The 15,899-nt window shown below is 50.1% G+C and overlaps 1 protein-coding gene across 10 annotated transcripts in view; it reads right to left on the bottom strand.

Annotated features, from left to right (window-relative positions):
• CTBP2 (C-terminal binding protein 2) overlaps nucleotides 1–15,899 on the bottom strand; it is a 147,563-nt gene that overhangs the window by 68,698 nt on the left and 62,966 nt on the right. Inside the window, exon 1 of one of the 10 annotated variants that reach the window (XM_068951462.1) lies at nucleotides 8,200–8,546. The exons of 6 other annotated variants lie outside the window; for them this stretch is intronic. The gene's annotated coding sequence lies outside the window, so the exon portion shown is untranslated. Of the gene's footprint in view, nucleotides 1–1,035; nucleotides 1,169–7,816; nucleotides 8,042–8,134; nucleotides 8,154–8,199; nucleotides 8,547–15,899 lie in introns of those variants that run through there. 3 more of the 10 variants (XM_068951467.1, XM_068951465.1, XM_068951463.1) reach the window with 3 other exon arrangements.

Below are 15,899 nucleotides of genomic sequence, written 5' to 3'. Positions count from 1 at the left end.
GCGACGTGCTGCTTCCCCAGCGCTGGCAGCCTGCAGGAGCCTGGGGGTGGGCAACACCGTAACCAGGAGCCGACCCCAAATTATCCACTCAGCTTAGAGAGTGCCCAATCCATCTGCTAATTAATCATAGGCCTCCTTCAGCCTCTGTTATCTTGTTTTTCTAAGTATCTGACACTGATAACGCACATGCTGGTATCAGTGTGCACGTAGCCAGCCGGGACACTGCCTGCCTTTAACTTTTCAAATAAAACAAGAGGAATCGATACATAAACAAATCCTACAGTCTCCAAGCTGCAAGTCAAGAGCGGATTCCACATTTTACCAGGGTTCCTTAAATCACCTGCATTTCTTTTCGCTACGTGCAGAGACTAGTACTGGAGAGAGACGAACCCGCGCTGCCTTCACAGCCGTGCAACCCAAAGCTCTCCTCTGCTCCGGGAGTTATTTAGGTACCCAAATCAGCGCAGCCAAATTAGAAACCCCTAGAATCAAGACTGGTTTGCCCGATGAGTTATGCACTGATTTGGCCATTAGAGGGCATTTCATACTACCGAGTGAACTGCCTGCACACAGCTTGTGAGCAGCATCGCTAAACCCCCATCTGTAGCTGCTGAAGAACAGTTTCTGTCTCCTCTCATTTAGTAATCGTCACTTTTCAACCTTTCCATATGCTGTATGGAGATGAGCAAGCAAAAGCAAGGACAAGAGGAAAATAAGATAAAATAGCGATGATAAGAAGTCCCGCTTAAATAAACACTTAGGTGCACGGCTATTGTTGCTTCCAAGGTTTGGGTCTGTTCAGTTCATTTCTTCCCCCTCCCCAACTCAGATGCAACAAATGCCAGCCTTTGTAATCTCACAAGCAGCAGATTATATTTGAATTTTAAAAAATGATTAAGCGAGAAAAATTGTAAATTGTGTCATGGCACTATTATCCGCCTCTGGAGCCAGAGGGGGCAGCTTATCTGTCTCCTGCGCTGAACAAAAAGCAAATTGAACTTCCTAATTGTCAAGAGGTAGGACATGGCCACTTACCTTCAGATGTCTCCTTCCCATTATTATTATGCTCCTAAATGTGGACTTCAAACCGTTTTAAACTTCTGCTGGCTAGGAAACCGCACAAAGCCACCCACTTCCCCAGTTTGGTGTTTTTCCCCTCTCCATCTAAATACAAATCAAATTAACAGAGAGACAGCTATCTCGCTATACATCTCCAAATATATGTATGTTTATAATCAGGGTGGCCAAACTTCCTGAGGCTGAGCTGCATACCAAAATCTTCATGTGGTCAAGAGCCACATCCTCCCAGCCTCCGCACGCCCCCCTCCCGCCACCCACCCACCCGGGCACCCTCCGAGAAGCCTCCTATTCTCCCACCACCGCAGCTCCCTGCTGCCGATCCTCCAAGCCTGCTTCGCTCGCCGGGCTCCAGCCGAAAGCAAAGGGCTGGCAGCGGCGGCAGCACTCCCGCCCACGGCTCGCGAGGGTCACCGTCCTCCCCATCTGCGCACCAAGGCCAACGGCTAGATAGTCCAGAGGAGGCCTGTGAGCTTGGCAAACACCTACACTTTCTGTATGAGCCCCAGGCTGGTGAATTTGATTACACGTCTGCACATAGTACGTATGTGCACAACACACACGTGCATCCTGCCCATACTGCGTCCTCCCTCGTACACCGACCAGAGCCGTAGCACTGATTCCTCTGGGAGAGATGTAGGAAGTCTTGGCTTCCATCAATAAGATCCCTCTTCTCCCAAACCAACCTCTCATAGAAATTTACTCCTGAATTCTCCCTTAACAGGAAGTTCAAAACAACCACAGCAATAACAAAACTACCAAAAAGAATCCGGCATTTTACACTTTCCTTTGGGTGCCCATTGTGTCCTACCTGTCTAGTTTACATGCTGAAAGGCAGATACTAAAGCAAAGACCACCTAAGTCTGCGTCTGCTCTAAGTCCCTGGCACTGTATCAATCCTAAGTAAAAGAAACAATAATAGAGACAATTAGGTAAGTGCATCCTTACAAGCAAACACCCATGCACCATATCAATTTTAATAGCATGCTCCATATTCCTGGAAACATGTGTCCTAACGGATCCAACACATAAAATCTAGATCTAGATCCCAGTTCCTAAAGCTGGCCAATTTTTAGACTCGGAATTGGTGCAATCCTTCATAAGCTAAGGGATCTTTGCAGACAAAAGCCTTGAACTGGATTCCACGAAGTCGGTGTAGGCTTGGTTTTGGTCTTGGTAATGACATGCTGTTTTGGCCTACAAGCTGCAACCAATACCAAAGACCAGTACTGGGCACGTGTCTGACAGTACAAAGAATTACTTCAAGTTCGACATAAGTTTCTAGTTCTAAATTAAATCCTAAAGTAAATGTTAAGGCAAAGGAAGGACTTTGCTTAAATTAGCCAAAAAGCCAGTAAAATGGTAAATTATTAATTTACCATTTTTTCCCATTTAAATTAATGGGAATTTTGGAACTATTGCAAATCGGGGTTCTTACACTACAGATATCTCAAGTTTTTTCCAGGTGAATCTCCCAGAGACTGTCCCGGGAGCTCTGCCTGGACTGGGAACAGAAGATCCATCCTCCAACAGTAAAGAGGATCTGTACACACTTCTATCTCTAGGAAATCTTCGCAGCTAGAATTTGCTCTTATCTTAGTGCTTATATTTACAAGGCACTCTTACATAAAAAGTCCTCATCTGCATTGACTTATTTAGCAACATGAAATAAAATAGCCTGAAGCTATTCATGTTGCTTAACATACTTTTTTTTTTTTTTATGTAGACGATGCTCTGCATAAAGGAATATTCAAAGGGGAAAACTATGTTTTGTTGGTAGCACTTACTACTATCATTGAAGGAAATACGTTCTAACAAGTCTCTGAAGGGGGAAACACATGTAATACCTTTAGCAGCTTTGCTAACTCATCTTTTGCTGCCCAGCTGCTGGTGAAATCTCAAATGGAAAAATCCCAAAATAGGGATGCGGAAAACTGCATTTCTTGTGGTTTGAGACCTGCTGAGTTGTTCCCACCATACAACCTATTTCCATTAGAGTCAGTCCTGTTTAATTCCAGGTACAAAGTAGTTTTATGCTACAAAAAGAAAAAAAAAAGTTCAAGAGCTGAAGGCTAAGATGCCGTTCGGGCATACACCTACAATGCAAACGGAGCCTCTCCTTCCTGCGCTCAATGCACTCCTTTCCCCCGCCGTCTCCATACAACAGGGCCTAATCTAAAGGACATAATAAACGAAGGAAGGAGCAAGGCGCTAGGAAGAGTACACGTGGAGGGTGTCCAGCTGCTGGTCTCCCACGTTAGGGCATCAGGTCCTCGGAGCAGGGAGCACAGGGTCAGGAAAGGGGTCCGGCCCCACGGCAGGTCTGCCCGGGGCGTGGGGAGCCCATGGGGCGCAGGGGCTCCAGGCAAAACCAGCCCTCCACCCAGCACCGCCAGAAAGCGGAGGGCAGCCAAAGGGGAGCTCGCTTTTAAAAAAGCATCTTCGTTTCCAATCTAAGCTGCAAAGTTTTGCGCAGCTTCAAGTTTCAGTGCGAGGCTCTGCCGGACACCCGGACCTGAGCTTCACACCGGGCTCTTCTCCCGCTCCGCCACCGCCACCGCTCATCAGTTCCCTTCCTGCTATGCCCAGAAGGGTTTAGTCCTGCCAGGTGCTGAGGGCGTCCGCTCAAATCAAGCCGCAGACTCCATATGAAACACGTAAGCCTTCGGGGGCTGATGAGCTTTGCTGGACGAGGGGCCGCCGGGGACGGCTCGCCGGCGAAGCATCGCGTCCTCAGCGGCTCGCCCCTCTCCGGGATCTCACCTTCGCTGCCTTCACAGTATCGTTCACGTGGTTTAATCTCCGCACGAGTGAAAGCGGAGGGAAGGAGGGAGCAAAGGAAGGGGAGGGAGGTTTAGATAACAGCAATAAATAAGACGAAATAATTCTCCTGCCAGTTACCTTTCGCAGTAAGTCAGAGCACCCTCTGCAACTCCTGCGGCTTTGCATAATCTGCAGATCTTTCTTACAAGCCTTTCCAGCTTGCTGAATCAAAGCTATTTTGGGATTTAGCAACACTCAGGTTATTGACCTAAATTTATCCTGGCTCATCTGGAGCTGTAACGGTCCATTGTGTGTCGAGGCCTGCTCGGGCCTCCCTAACACACAGATTATTGATGCGACGAACTGTGACGGCTCCTATCGGGCTGCTACGGTTTACTGCAGCAACACCTACTCGGGGTCCCTTTCCCGCGCGGCTCAAGGACACAACAGAGAGACGGGGCTCCCACGCGGGGACGCGGTGCTGCACGGATCACTGACGCACCAGACCGCGACGGCCCCGGCCCCCCCCGCCACTGGGGCTAGCAGGTCCACGCGCTAAATCCCCCCGCCGGAGCAGATCCCGGGAGAACGTGCAGGGAAGGCACAGGTCTGGCTGCCCACGACAGCCGCCTCCGCAGACAACGCGCCCCGGCCGCCTCCGAGAGGTGACACTTTCGGAAAGTCATCTGCCACCGAAAATAAGGATTTATAGCCAGAGTCCTGCGGGGAACCTAACTTTTAGGCCTGCGTTCCAGATCCAGGCTAAAATCCTGTATGAGGAATAGATGGAAATTAGCCAGAAAAATCAGGGCCCGGTTTTCAGCGGCAAAAGGCAAGGAAAACATTGCGTGTTCCAAGAGAACGAACAGAAAGCGAGCGCAACAGGAAAGCGCACAAATATCTGCGTTTCTCCATTCTTTTCCTCTTGAAGAGCAAAAACAGTCTTAAGAGGCTGAAAGCTAAGCACGGTTTAAAGAAAGTCCCTTGTGTAGGGAGACCTCAGGCTGAGGAAAAGGCAAATTAAAACGTTAGCACTAACCAAGTGTCCCCAGCCTCCTCGCGAACGGTGGCAAACGGCTCGGAAAGCTGCAGCTGCCTTCCCGCTATCGGCACGCATCTTCTTCGCTGTTTACCGGGAGCTTTTTTAACATCGGTGACACTTAACATTCAAAACTGCAGTTAAAAATAGCCTGCTGGTCCCTGCTTTAACCCTCCGAATTCCCTTTTTTACCCCGTTTGGCCCCGCCACGGCCTCAGGACCTCTCCCCGTGCCCTCCCACGGGCCGGGGCAGGGGCTGCCCGGACGCCCCGGTGCCTCCCGCGGTCCCGCCGGCATCTCCCTCTCCCAGAGCAATCCTGCTCCTGTTTCTTCCCAAAGCAGGGCTCCGATCTCTCTCTTTAAAGGCAATAGGTCTATGCTGCAGACCCGTTTCTCTTCCCACCTGCATTTGCAAACGAGTCTGAGGCTTAAAAAAAACCCCAGCGCTCATGTTTTCGGTATGGCCTTAAACCCTGCAGCCAGCAGCTCAACCAGCAGCGTAGGAAAAGAAATTCCTTTGTCATCCCAAAACTACTTAAAGGCTGAACCTTCAAAACCTCCTCGGGAAATAGGCCTGGGGAACGGCTGCCGCTCGCTCGAGGAGCCCTGCACAACACAGACGAGAAAATCAATATCCTTCACCCAACTTATCAAATTTACTGAGGACATTTATACAGTATAATTAAATAGAAAAGAGATACAAATACAGCAGAGTATTTGCACGGCACTGCATAGCAATTGCATTATCTCTGGAACGGAGGACACTTTGACAAAAAGGAGGGAAAACACCATATATCACCCAAAGAAGCGGCAAGGAGCGTGCAGGTCTCTGCTCCCATTGCTCACGGGGAACGTTTAACGTGTAAGCAAAAACAGACACAAAACTCACGTCAGCACAGATACCTAAAGCATTTCTGCAGCTCCCGCTCGGCAAGCCAAAACGCTGCCATCAGGATTATGTCACTAATGAACATGGTCCAAAACACACACTTGCCCCTCCAACTCGTGTGCGCTCTCCGACACGTCTCGGTGCACTTCCCCCAAACTAAAGGGGAAGGAATTAGGCAAACGCTGCCTTGCAGCATACGAATGTACCGAGTAAAATCGATTTTGCCTAGTGATTCACTTGGTAGGTTAGTGATGTTTTCCACAATAAGCAGTCGTCTCCGCGGAACCGCAAGATAAAATCTCCTATGCAAGATTGCTATCTGGGAAAGGCAGTTTGCCACGGCAGGGCAACCTAAAACACGGCAGGAAAGGGAAACTCGATTATCTGGCTATTTGTTAAACAGTTCTTCTCACAAGGGTTGTGTTACATGTGCGCTTTGTGAACTCTCCTCGCTTTCAGGTAGAGCCAAAGATGTCGACTCCGCTCTCTCAAGGTCCCCGCAAACACAACTGCTGCAGCCGTGACATCTCTCTAGCACGTCCACCCAAAAGCGCAGAAGCGCCAAGAACAGTCCTGGACCACAGCGTGCAGGTCCGAACGTAAAACTTTTGAACATCATCTGCTAAACACATATGGAGAGTAATAAAATAAAGAGCAAATGCGAAAAAAAAAAATCTCTTTAGGCAAAGGCCAAAAAAACAACAACCGACAACCTGGGAATCTACCAACCCGCATTCAGCATGGTTTTAAAAAAAGATTCCACAAAGCTAATTCCATTAATGTTAAAGTAACATACATCCCTTTTGGGATGGAATAACTCAATGTCTGAAAAGTGCACTGGTATTTAATGGTGTCTCCAACCCCCCAGGCCTGGACGTGAAAGATTTGCTCCCGGAACGGCACCCAGCTAACCCAGCACCGCAAGCCGCGCGCTGCTCAGCAAAGTAAACGGACGGGTCCCCAGCTATCCATCTTGCACTTGTTTCATCCCAGAGACGGAGTCACCTCCCCCTGCTTGATGTCACCGCAGGAGACGCTACTGCAAAGCACGCTTGGGAAAAAGGCTCTTCATCCACTTGCAAAACGTCCCGTACGAATCCGTCCCAGGCAAGCAAGCCCGCAACTCCAGCTTTAATTCCCGCACAGGCTCCTACCCAGGTTAATTCCTGCCCAGGTTCCTGCCCAGCATCACCCGCAGCAGCAGAACTGGAGATGCAGTATAGCAGACCGGGTGGCGAAGGAGACTTGCAGGTGATTTCGAAGCAGAGCAGTGTGGGGACAGAGCTGCAACGCCTGCGATTCCCTCGGGCAGGAGCACAGCCCCCCGGGCAGGGAGGGAGCAGGGCGCCAGCAGGTCCCTGGTTTGCTCCAGCAGCACCTTACGCCTGCAGGGAAATCCACAACCCTGAAAGACTCAGCTCTGGCGTTGTAATTCCTTTCAAAAGCAACACTTTTTTCCTTCCTGAGCTTGGAACTGGCTCCAAGATCCCTTGCACGCCGCTCAAGCGCCACGAAGAGGGATACGGGCTAGGGACTGACCGCTACGGCCACGGGGCTGCAAGCCCGACCTGGCAGCGAAGTGCTAGGGGAAATATTATAAAGGGAAACTCGTTCCCCAGGGGCTGCCTGACAGAGGCCATCAGAGGAAACACCTGCCGTCCTCCGTGGAGGCGAAAACTAGGAGGAAGTGGTTGGTTCATCCAGAGAAAAACCAAGTTGGGGACATTAAAGGAACAACGGGCGCTGACCAAGGCAGGAGATGCACTCACGCAGGCAGGCCTCGGCAAAAACGGGTTAAAAAGCCGTTTTAAAGACCGGAGCGCATGAAAACGGCAGCAACTCGCTCGCTGAGGTCAGTGACTGAAGTGGCCTATGGTACTTTGTAAGAGAAAACATCTGCTGGTGTTAAAAGGTCAGCAGGAAATGAATGCTATTTACTCTGCGCTTATTGGGTAGGCCGCTACTCCTCGAAAGAGAGCCACACATGGCTTAACTTAGCGCCCGTGAAACCACGCGAATTCGCCCCGGCCCTCGGACGGGCCGCCGACCTGAAGCGGGGCTGCCGGCTGCGGTGTTTCCGGGCGCCGGCTCCTCACGCCGAGCCCCAGCGGCGGCCCCGGAGGTGCCGGCTGGCCCCCGGCGCCTCTCACGACCCGCCGGGCAGGCCTGCCCCCGCTGCCTTCTCCTTCGCTCCCCTTCTCGCGCGCTGGCAACCTGCACGCTCCGCAGAGCCGGGAAGAAAGGACCCGCGCCGTCTCAGGAACCGGCGGTTCACATAAATCCGTCAACGTAAAAGCGAAAAAACAAGAAGTTTCTTCTGAAAAACAGGAAGCGCTAGGTACATAACAGCTCAAAATAGTGCCTACCGAAGCTGTTGCCAAAAGTTTGCTCTCGAGGGGTCAGGCTTGTTCTTGCACACCGCCACCCTTACCTCTAACAGCACTCGGTAAGGGGCCCGCGTCCCCGGGCAGGCCCTCCAGCAGGCCGCTGCCACCGCTCCGTGTGGCCGCTGGGACAGCGGGAAGGACAGGAGAAGGCACCTGGCCGCCGGCCCGGGCGCGCTTCCTGCGAGCCGCCCGAGGCTCCCACAGGAAACCACCGCAGCAAGCAACCGCCGGCAGGAATCAGGGCTGGCTTTCATAAACACGGGCCGGCGGGGAGCTGCGGCCGCTCTCCTCTCATCCGCTCTCCGGACGCAGGGCTTCGGTTTCGAAGCGCGCGGCAGAGCGCTTGCGAGCTCTTGCCTCGCGCGCCCTGCCCAGCAGACTCCCCGCACCGAGGGAAGCACGACGGTAGCCAGGCCGCCGTAGGAATCGCCCCACCGCCTCTAATGACAAGCCGAAAACAACAAGGCTCTCAGCCCCTGAGTCGTGCTTAGGCAAAAGTTCATGACCAAGAAATGACGGCCTGAAGCCTTCTGCAGGATACAGGAGGGACGAAATTTTACGCTGCGCCTTCCCGGCGAGGCGGCGTGGTGGTTTCTCACCCCGGTTTCTGCCCTGCCTCTGCTTCCCACCACGCGGTGGGGCTTCGCAGTCCTCCCGACGCCACGGCTCATCCTGCCGCCGTGATCCGGGCGGCAGAGGGGGAAAGCAACAGCGGCGGGGTCTTTTTTTTTTTTTTTTTTAAATTAATTAAAAAAAAAACCCAATGTTCTCAGATGATCTAACATGGACTAAAGCGATCGTACCGAAACGCAGCTCGAGGCACGGTCGCCCTCCATAAACCTGGGTCGGCAGCACAGAAAGCACTCGCTCCGCGCAACGCGACGCAACGCACCGCGCCAGGCACCGCGGGGCCCGCTCCCTGAACGGCTCATTACTGCGTCCCACGAAATTATTACCCAAATTAAGATTTGTGGGTTTTCTCCTAGCCGAACAATATATGCCTTTGACAGCAACACTGTAAATTTGCTAGAGCAAGAGCAGCGGTCTAGCTCCATGTGCAATTAGGCCGGCATGTGGATCTTATTGCTCCAAAGGACTCTTATTTGATTTCCTGCACCACCAACTGGTGAGAAGTTTTCAAGTCTAAATACAGAAAAATTAGATCACTCTTTGGGGTGGTCGCATCTGGGGCTGGAAAACCAGATGGAGCGCGTTTTTAGAGCCCTTTGTAATTGAACCAACATACAAAGTTGCTAGGAAGCATGCAAATACAATCAGTGCTTTGGGGCAGCCTGGAGTAGAGCGAGTGCCGTGTCTGCCAACACTCATAGACACCATCTTAAGTACTAGCAGGGAGGAATGGTCTCACGAGCTGCGGTTTTTAAAAATACTGTTGTGAACGTGAACCTACTGCAAGCATGCAGGAGCCCTGCGACTTCTGAACACAAACATATGCACCCGCTGTCTTCTTACAGTGCCACCCAAGGAATTAGGGAGATCGGCAGTTTCTTTAGGGAGATCGGCAATTTCTTCAGTTCCCTCAAAATGTAAAGCTCTTAAGTGAAGACTCTGAAGCTAGGGAGTTAAGGGGAGGGGGAGAGAAAGCAGGAAGACTAAGGAACCTGCAACATTTCAAAGTACAAACAAGTACCTCAGCATCAACTCGGGAGCAAACAGTATCTTCCGCAGACAGCAGGCATGAATACAAGCTGCCTCAGTCAAACAGAGACTGGAACACAGCACATTTACCTGCACCGAGCTAACACTCAGACGTGCCGGGTCTGGCAAAACACAGGCAGGTTTCTTAAGGCAGCTGCAGATTTGGGGTATGAGCACGCTGTAATGCAAACTGGAGATACTGATTTGACTCTGGTGGGACGTGCCTTCATAGCTAGTGAAGAAATCATCCCAGCCCATATGGCAACGAAGAGTGACATCATGTGTTGTAGGTTTGACAGAGTTGGGGATGAAATAAGCTGTCTCTGGAGCAGCCAGCCATCACCGCAAATGGCTATGTCGACAGCCTAAAAGATTTGCCTCTGGCAAGGTATTATCGCAAGGCTTTGGACAGATTTAAAGCAAATAGCTTCCCGTTGTGCAGAATGCGGTTTTAAAAGATGCAGAGAAATCAACTGGCTGATCTGTGCAGAGCAAAGACTACCCTTGGTGCCAGTTTTGTCCATACAAAACATAACATGCAGCAATCCCATTAGGGGCGCCCAGTGCACGCTCAGACGCCCATCTAGGCAGTTTCAGGCCACGCGTATCACAAACCTCTTCCATTCAGAGGGAAAAAAAGATCTTTCTGGGGATAGCCTCCTCCTTTGTGTCCAGACTTCCCAAACATGCTATTTCCGTGGTGTTCAGCGTGCAAAAATCTCGCATAGGCTGCAGACCTCTGTTCCCTCTGAATACCTGAGCCAGATCCTAGGACAACAAGTCTAGGCAGTCCACAGCTCCGGTCAGGGGCTATGTACCCACCTGTAACAAGTCATGACCACCTCCGTCACCAAGCAGCTACAAGAATGACAGAGGCCCCCTGCAATCATTTGGCATGAGGACAAGTCATTGAGAAAGGGACAGACCTTGGTTCCACTGTAGCAGGTAGCAGCACAGGGACCCCAGATTATCATCCCTTTGGAGCGCAGCACAAGCTACCTGTGGTATCCTGAAGAGCAAACATGTCTGTCTGCCTGTCCCAACAAAGTAATACCACCAGGGTGATGGAGCTCTGCAGTTACTACTGTTGGGAGACCAAGCACATGGACTTTCACCGCAGACGTGAGAAGAGCAGAACCGAGCCCCTGACTCTGGGAAGCGCACAGCAGTAGGGGTTGTGCACCATGCAGTCAGTACAGTCCAAGAGCTGAACTGGTTTTCAGGAGAGGGGCAAAAAGGAAGAGAAGAATGATAAAGCGACCCCTCCTCACTGCATAGTCACCGTTGCCTGTTAGTCAGTCAGTCCCAAGAGTTACACTGGAAGGACACAAAACATCCCACTGGTGGCTCCGAGACCCCCATATTTATATGCAGATCCATGCCCTCCAGGCATGGAGCACCTTGTATCTGTCACCATCTACATTTACAGATTGCAGCAGGTAAAATCCAGACTGATTCCCTAAATGGTATCTGAGTTCTCAATACCTTCTTCTTTTTGGAGACTGTGAAGGTGCAGCTGACAAAGATGGTCATGAGTCTTTCGTAATCATAACATGCTTTGCAGATTGGAGAGGGTTAGCGATGGAGTGGTTTCAATCACTGTTTGGGAAGCAGCATCGCATACACGCACAGAGATATGCGGTCTAGCAATGCAGGCAAATCCCCATCTCTGTACCTCTTTGCAACCCGTCCTGGTATCTCCACCTGTGCGATTTCTAACAGGACGAACAGCAGTTTCCTGCATTGCTCCAGGATTCCCAGCTGGCTGAATGGAGAGAAAACAGCTGAAGAAGCCTGTCCAAGGTCTCTGATGCAACCTCTCCCCTGCACTGGATTGGGAACCTGAAGGTCCAGGAGCTGGCTGCCAGGATCCCTAGCAGTGGTCACCTGGAGGTATTGCTTCCCTGGGGCCAGGCGACGCTGTCATGGACTGCTCTCGTTGGTCAAGAACTGTCAGAACTACTGCTTTTGAGGCAGAAAAGGCAGTTATTTTCCGTGATGTTTAACCACGTGTCAGGTTTGAAAACCTGTGGCTTTAAAGACCTCCTTATCAGTAGCTAACACAGAGCACCTCTCTCCGTCGCACAGGAAGCATACTGAAAACCCACTTTCCTTTTGTATTTTCCTCCTTGGAGCTCGGAACATGCAATAATAAAGTAACAAGCAGAACAATAATAACGAGGTGAGGAGCAATTTCTCCATAAAACGCTGAGTTTGCAACCCAAGGAGCAGAAGTAAGTGGAGACCGCCCACCCGGCATCTGTCAGCCACGGCTGCCGAGAGGACATCGAGGGAGTGCAGCTGTGGATTTTATGCCCTCTCACAAGCCCAGGAAACAGCTCTGTGCCCTGACAGATGCTGAATCCCAAAGGTGCACGACTGCTGTGTGCTGAGCACGTGCCATACCTTCACACTGCCACCTGCCCAGAGGAGCTCGAGGCTCAGGGAGGACCATGTGTGCCTCTGCACCCAGGTGGCGTCTCCACCTGGAGATGCAGGGCTCGTCAGAGCACAAAACAGCAACCCGATTTCCCAGGCAAACACCACTCTGGCAAAACAAAGGCATATCCTTGCTCCCTGATGGAGAATATTCCTACATGGCAGAGATTTGGAAATTCATTAGCAATGCGAGCTGAAGCAGAACAGCTTTACACGTTTGCTTGGGATTTTTTTTTAAAAACGAAGCAACAAGTTGAAAAACAGATAAATGGAGACAGTCAGCACTTTGCAACTCAACAGAACATAGAAATGACTCATTTTCATGAGCACAGTCTGCATATAAAGGCTCACCTTGAAAATAACCCTTCATACAACACCAAACCAGAATGGCAAAGAGGACGGTGAAGAGATCAGAAGGTTTCTCGGCGGAAAGCGGTGGCAATAGGCAAAGCACTGGGGAGGGAGCTAGCAGCTGAGAAGACTCTGGAGGAACCCCCCCCCGCCCCGAAAAGCACACGCAGGCAGCCAGCACTGCTGCCGAATCTGTCTTTGTTTTCCAGGCAGCCCGTAGGTTTTGTGCATGAAAACACAGTAATTTTGCTCCAGATTTTTCTCTGTGTGAACTGAGAAATGTTGGCTTTTTGAGTTGGAACGTGAGGAATACACTGCTTTTTAGTTTTAAGGGGTATTCTTTGATACGTATTTTAGAAAAATTAAGGAAATATTTTCCACTGAAGCCACAGTTCTGACACCTTCAGGATTACCTTTTTCATCTCCAATTCCATACGGGCTAGGCTTTTCCATCCTTCCAATGCACACAGGCTGGCTTTCGCCTGGCCAGATTGCCTTGCTGCATGAGCAGCTCTGCTGCCTGAGCAGCTGTGGGCGCAACACGTGCCACACAGTTCACCACCACCACCGCTTTCCAATGTGGCTAGGGTGGACTTTGCCACGGCCCTGGAGCACTTGGAGCCGCTGGGGTTTTTGAAACAACATGATGAAATATCTGGGTGACTCCATGGCCAGTTTTGAGCACGCCAGTTGGAGATTTCTGTTTGGTAGAGCACCAAAGGAGGTACAAGGTTCAAAAGCTGGCCATCACACAGCACATTTCACAACACACTCAGACTGTTTTTTTAACCCAGCTGTCTTGTTTAAAAAGCAATGCAACCCCCCGAGGGATACAAATAATTAGTTTCAAGCCAACCGCTAAAGCAGCGGCTCCCAAACTTTGTTTTCTGGCTACAACCTCATTTTACAGACCAGTAATCCTGTGCAACCCCAAACAGCAGAATAAATACTGGACAAAATTAAATTTCTGCCAGGCTCATGACCTCATTCGTAACTGCCGTGACCTCACTTAGGGCCATCACGCTCATCTGGGAACTGACAAAGTCGTAACACAAATGATGCTCAAAGCAGGCCCACCTGCAGAAAAGTGCCTGCAACATTCCCCAAGTTATCCAGATGTTGCAGAGACCGGAGCCACCCGAACGCAAGGCAGGGGGACGGCTCAGCAGGCGCTGGCGGAAAGCTGCCTCTAGCTTTAGGGGAACTACGTCGATACTTGCATGCTGTAGGCTGCTGGGAATGCTGTCCGTGTCGCGTATATAAATTACGAACTGAAGTGGGCTGCTAACGTGACACGTAAATCTGGTAGCAGGAACTAAGGTTAAAATTAAGGCATTTTTGGTTCCCAGCTCTGATTCAGCACCATTACAGCTTGCAGCCTATCATAAAACCAGGACCTTTCTAAGCTGGATTCAGAGGCCAGAAAGGGAAAAAAGGATCAGAGTTAGTTACTTTAGAAACATTTGGATGTTAGTCTCTAGCCCCAAGTCCATGATTTTGGTATTCCCCATGGTGGCAATTTACAAAAACAAAAACAAGGGAACCGGCAGGAGGAAGGAGGTAAACCAAGACCGATCCCGAGCGCAGAGGTGCCTTGCCATCCGCTGTTATCCTGACGCACATCGTCAAAGATCAGAAACCCGCAATATGGTTTAAGGAGCGGACTGCACTGCGAGCTAAATCAGCTCAGCTGTAAAACCTGAAAAGCTACATTTCATACGACGCACATACTGCTTCGCAGCTCCGCTATCTGAATGCTAAACATCAGGATACTCCCATAAACGTGCAGAAAACCAAGGGTAAAATTTAGTCCTTTGGCTCCCTATTGCAGTCAAAATTAATTGCAACATAAAATTGCTGATTCCTACCAAATGAAGCTATACAATTTATCAACTGAAGGATAGAGCAAACTCACTGGTGGTTTAAATACATTACCTGACTTATTACTAAATTTTGTACCAGTGACAGTTTTATGGATAATGTAGGTTTTACAAATTCATTAGTATGGGACTAACTTTCAAAGTAAACAAAGGCATTAAATAAACACCGCAATACTGTGTTTACACACAAAATAGACGTCGTGCCAAAGCCATGCCGGGGTCCTCAAAAGGAAAAACACAAAAGAAACCCCGCCGTAACATCTCACGAAAGGAAAACGAGGTCGTTCGTCAGGACACGAGTCCGCGAGCCTCGATTTCTGAACTGCGTTTCTTCCCTGCCGCTGACCCACCACGCGAGCAGGTCACTCACCGTCCTTCTCCTTCCGCCTCCCCAACCCCTTAAATGGTTCCAGCAGCATTTATGTACCGCAAAGGGGTCCTGGACCTGCTCCAGCACCCTTTGCAGTCAATGGCATCTTTCCATTGATTTCAGCAGGCTTTAAATCAGCTGCATTATATTGCTTAATTAAAGGGAGGCTGTCGACTGGAATCTACTCACTCTCCTAAGAAGTTAAAGCCAGTCTCAGGACCTATGCCTGCCTGAATGCCCTTGCCCTTTTCACGCTGATTAAAAGTTTTTGCTCCCAACTGGTAGAGGAAATACCTGCCAAGCTGGTAGGGAACTTGCCTGCCTGCGTGAACCCCTGGCGGATGCAGAGAAATTGGCTGTATATGACTTGCTGTCGCACAAAGGGAGACGCAGAAAAAAGAGGGAAAACGTTTCTTGGTCTTTCTTGTCGCTTACAACAACAGAAGGCAAAAACAATTTCAGAGGGCAATATAATTTTAAATGGCTAGTACTTCTTTTACAAGAAATGTTGTTAGGATGGTAGTTGTTTTAACCTATACTTATTGGAAGAAATGACTAGTATCATTACTGTAACCAAAAAAAAAAAAAGAGATTGTAGGAAAAAGCTGTTCGTCTCCACTTTTCCATTCTGTTTACTTTGTGCATTTATCACCAGCGTGTGCAGACACAGTTTCGCTGTTTCCCCTGCATAGTCAGTAAGTTAGTCACAGTTTCCCCTGTTGTGTAGCTCCTTTAGTCAGCAGCAGGGAAGTGATAAAGATGAAAAAAACTAAACAAAAACAGGAAAATGTAATTGTAAAAACCACAGAAATTAGCAGGAGGTCCTTGCAGGGAGATGCAATATTCAAATCGATTTAGCTTGCTTTAATTTAGGAGATGGCAACCTGGAAAGGTGCTCCAGCGCTCTCGACACAGCCCTTCCTCCGGAGCAAGCGGGCGCAGGCTGCAGGCTGCAGGCGATGGCGCCTACGGGTGCGGGAGCGCTCCAGGGAGACGCTGGGTGCAAGGCAGCATCCTCCCGCCGGCCACGAGGCAAGGACACTCG

Source organism: Struthio camelus, chromosome 7 (assembly GCF_040807025.1).
Source record: "Struthio camelus isolate bStrCam1 chromosome 7, bStrCam1.hap1, whole genome shotgun sequence".
Taxonomy (NCBI): Eukaryota; Metazoa; Chordata; class Aves; order Struthioniformes; family Struthionidae; genus Struthio; species Struthio camelus.
The sequence above is the reverse complement of the archived record's forward strand: the minus strand, read 5'-3'. Positions and strand labels throughout refer to the sequence as shown.